The 4,242-nt window shown below is 42.1% G+C and overlaps 1 long non-coding RNA gene across 1 annotated transcript; it reads right to left on the bottom strand.

Annotated features, from left to right (window-relative positions):
• Positions 1 to 2,192: 2,192 nt before the first annotated feature.
• LOC135371449 (uncharacterized) lies at positions 2,193 to 2,768 on the bottom strand. Its single transcript, XR_010415614.1, has 3 exons — positions 2,734 to 2,768; positions 2,485 to 2,514; positions 2,193 to 2,303 (listed from the first exon to the last, which is right to left on the bottom strand). It is a non-coding gene; the product is annotated as an uncharacterized LOC135371449 (long non-coding RNA).
• Between the last annotated feature and the right edge of the window lie 1,474 nt (positions 2,769 to 4,242).

Consider the following 4,242-nt stretch of genomic DNA (forward strand, 5'->3'; position numbering starts at 1 on the left):
GGACCTATCAAAGCTAGCATAAATAACTAGATCACATGATGGGACATCAATGATTGCCATACACAGTTACACTTGTCCATAGTATCTATGGTTTCAGCTGAACATTTTCACCGTTGCTTGTCAAAAATTTGCACTGGGTTAACAACCTGTGACACAGGCATCGCTCTATCCTGTGTTGGACGTTTGATTTCCACGAGCTTGGCTTGTGCGTCATTGTCCAATACAATGCCTTCGGGTCTACAAGCCATCCACGGGTCCTGTGGCGATACCAGAAGTCCGCATGTTGTTACTTGCTGTTGAGTATTTGTCTCGTACGCTTTCCTAGCGTTTTGCTCTTCAGAAAGCCCATACAGAGTGCTTGAGTTACCCTTAAATTTCGTGTGTAGAACTGACAATATCTTTCTGCCCCAGAGTCCTTTTGAATAGGTGAATAATAGATAGCAAGTGGTGCCTGAAACGGACAAAATTTATGACAGCTTATTAGCGTAAATATTTTGCAAGCACAGCTGTTCGAGCTGCGGTTTTAGAAGGTACTGGGAATTACACTTACAGATAAATGATTGGAGTTCTTATGGCGCAGCATTACAGATAAATCAGCACTAGAGTACATGAGCTACATTTATGCAGCAGCTACTTGTTCTATTGTACCTCTTACCCTTGGATTTAGTTTTTCATCACTTCCTAAGGATTAATTAAGAAAAATGAACACCTTTCCATCCCCTCTTGTGTGCAGAGTGGCCGTGCTAACTGTGGGCAGAATTTTATAAGGGGAAGAAATGTACTGCTGCACTTTCATACTTTTATTGTACTCCAGTTCATGTAGACTATCTTATGGTCTTTTATGCAAAGTCATCCTAGTAAGTTTCATCTGAGTAACTCTTAATTATTTATGTATTACAGTGCACCCTCGTTAATATGACCCCCGATAATATGACATACTTACTTATATGACCGTTTTTCTTGGCAACCATTCCGCCGCCATGTAAATCCATCTCGTTAGTATGACAATCCGCTTATCGGACTATGACTGATATTTTTGTCATGAGTAGGGTCAAACAAAGGTATTATCTTCTCGTTATTATGACAATGTCACATGACCCGCAGAGTAGCCCCAGGGAGAGACTACACACATACCTCAGGCAGAGGGTGACACGTGTTGGAAGTAGGAAGCCAAGGTTTGGGATGACTCCTGATGTTGTTGACCTCGGAGTGACTCATTGCGCTTTTTGGGACTGCCAAATCACTGTAGTGCTTAAAACAGCAGTGGCCACGAGACCAGGTCACATGGTGCTGCTGCTGCTGTTGTGCGCCTAAGAATGGCCGGAACAAAGCGGTCTCTGATGTCAGCGGATTGTGCGTTTCTTGTTAGTATGACAATTCGCTTTATGACCAAAATCCGCGAGAACGGTGGTGGTCATATTAACGAGGGTTCACTGTATTTTGGTTATACGTTGAGGGATCACAAGGGTCATTACACAACGGGGTAATTATATGACATAAAATTTCAACGAAAGACCAACATGTGCTGGATATGGTGATTTTTGTTGTTCCCTGCAGTGTTTCCGCAGATCTTTTTTTTTATTTTCCAACAAACAGGCCTAGTTTCACCAATGCTGGTTAACTTTGAACCGAGATCAAGCATAGCTAAAACTTGAAATCAACGCTCGATTCTTTTTTGCAAATGATAGTTGGTGACGTGATGAATGTTTCACTACTAAAAACTGCCTCTTGTGAAGCACAGTTACGCGTTAAATTCATGTCAAGGGGTCATTGATCTCGGTTCAAGTGTTAATTGGCATTGGTGAAACCAGGCCACAGTGAACCGAAACTAGTTCCGTATTTGCATTCTCCACACCTAAAAAGGCATGCGCAAAAAGTGCAGAAGTTTCTAAAAGAAAGCAACTGAGTTACAGATTCAAGTATACATCCACAAGGCTCTATGAAATATTGTGTTCAGGTACAAACCATCTACAAATGGGCATAATCAGATGCATTGGCTGAGTTACTTAAGAACCCTGTAGGTGGCAAACAGAAAATAATTTATCTAATGTTAATCTATGCTTCACATACCAGTAATCCTGTTCCAACGTTACTACTTCCACAGCATCTTGTCCACCAGTGTGTCATTCGCAATCCTCTCGATGTCATGGATGTTGGCGATAACATTATCATTGTAAAATTCATCACTCTCTATGTCAAGGAATGACACTGAAAACATGCTGAGGTGTTCCATCAGTGTGTTTGATGTCATGTGCTGAACTAGGTTATGCAGAGTTGATGAGCGCCAGTCAGATCGTGCAGTTCTGAAATTCCAGATGGAGGCAAAGGATGTTATGCTACAGCTCATCCAGATCAATGCTATTATACGGCTTATGCAGGCATTCATACGCAATAAAAAAAATATTCTTTTAGTTTTGGCAAGTGGTTTAACAGACATGCATTTTTCAAATTTTCTAGCTTAAGATAGATGGCTGTCAAACTTACAGTTGAGAAGCCCTGGTACCAGGTCCTTGCCTGGAAAATCAAAATGTTTTTGACACATAAGCTTCCTCTTAGAGACACAGATTACAACGAGATCACGATAATATGAAACTACTGAGGGGTCCCATGTGTGCCGGATGCATCAAAATCAATTTTCCGGGATTTTTGGTTTCTGCTGACCTTTGCAGGCATACCTATCCATTATAGATTTGCCATTTTTTATTTACATCCTGACGGTGACCTTTTTCTTACCTGTGCTTTGCGAGTGCACTCTCTTTACAAATGCTGACCACCAGAGAAACAATGTTCGCATAATCTTCCAGTGGGGATTCAATGGGGCAGGAACATTCCTCAATGTGGCACGTCTTCTTCAGGGGAACAGTTTCATCGTACTGCGCTGTGGAGTGACATCTCTTCCATGTACACGCCGAGTCAGTGGAGTTCAACATTTCCAGGTTGCTTACCTCCACTCTGCATGTGCAGCATTGCATGTAGACTATTATGTGTATTGCATGCAATTAATAACATAACATATCTCTTAAGTCGCCCAGTCCCCTTTTTCTTTTAATGCTTATTTACACGTTGTGCTTAACTGCATCCTTTGATCGGTCTCCGTGGCGACTTGACATGCTCAGCTGCCGTTACCATTTCTTGTTAAGAGGGCATACCAGCTCTCCGTCCCAATGTATTTCCTATGGAACAGTTTTTATGCTTTCTCTCGGTAACCGCCGCGCAGATTTTGACGCGGGTGCTTTCATCATAAAGAGGAAGACGAGATGAAACTATTTACGCTACAGGATTTCTCATATATGTCGTATGTATTTTACGGCGACGTCACGAATGCAAAAAAAAATTAAAATTTTTCTCCTCCCTCTTTGAACAGGTTTTATTAAAATTCTATAGCCATTTCGAAAAAACATTTTCCATTTACTTTCTCTGGAATTATTTCAGGAATCGATAGACATCAAATTTATATGTCTACCACTTTCCGTTTTTATAAAAAGGCATGAAAAGTGAGTACGGATAAATACCGTCTCAAAGCCCCGTAAACCGCGTCATTCTGTGTCGCCCTCTAGCCGTAGCACAGGAAAAACCGCGCGGAACATTTTGACCGTAGCCATCCGCCGACCACGCAGCGCGCACGCGCACTGTAGTGATCCCTCTCTCCTCTTTACTTTCATGGACAGCGGACTTAGACCATGGCCTTGGAGACCAGAACAAAAGCTTACTTAGCTGCTCGTAAAGGGATTATCGTCAGCCAGCATTGTCGGGGGGGGGGGGGACGTTGGGTAGACGAGCCAGCGTTGTCGCGGCCCGTGTAAGAGACCACCGAGACCAATAAACCTCTTCTTTTTTCGGTGCGCTTATACAGAGGTGAGATGAGTTTATTAGCTTGACATGAAACGTCAATTTGCTCGATTTTGCCGTTTCGGGTTTGTGCTTACTCAGTCAACTGAACTGTCTCATAAGGCTAACGAGAATCTCTCGTATTTACGGTTAGTGGAAGGCCGACTTCACAAACATTCCAGTAACGTTCAACAGGACTGCCCTGTGATGTTCGTAATGTTGAAACAGCCAGCAAGCGGATTACACACAGATAAATGTTTCTTAGGATAACGGTACTTAGAACTGCAGCTTCATTTGTTGTTTCTCTTTCTTTCTTTTATTGATCGATTTATTTTTATCTTTATTATTTTCTTCTTTTTTTTCATGAACGCTCCACGTGAACCAATAAGAAAAATCGATCAAGCGGCCGCTGCA

Source organism: Ornithodoros turicata, chromosome 1 (assembly GCF_037126465.1).
Source record: "Ornithodoros turicata isolate Travis chromosome 1, ASM3712646v1, whole genome shotgun sequence".
In the NCBI taxonomy this organism is placed as follows: domain Eukaryota; kingdom Metazoa; phylum Arthropoda; class Arachnida; order Ixodida; family Argasidae; genus Ornithodoros; species Ornithodoros turicata.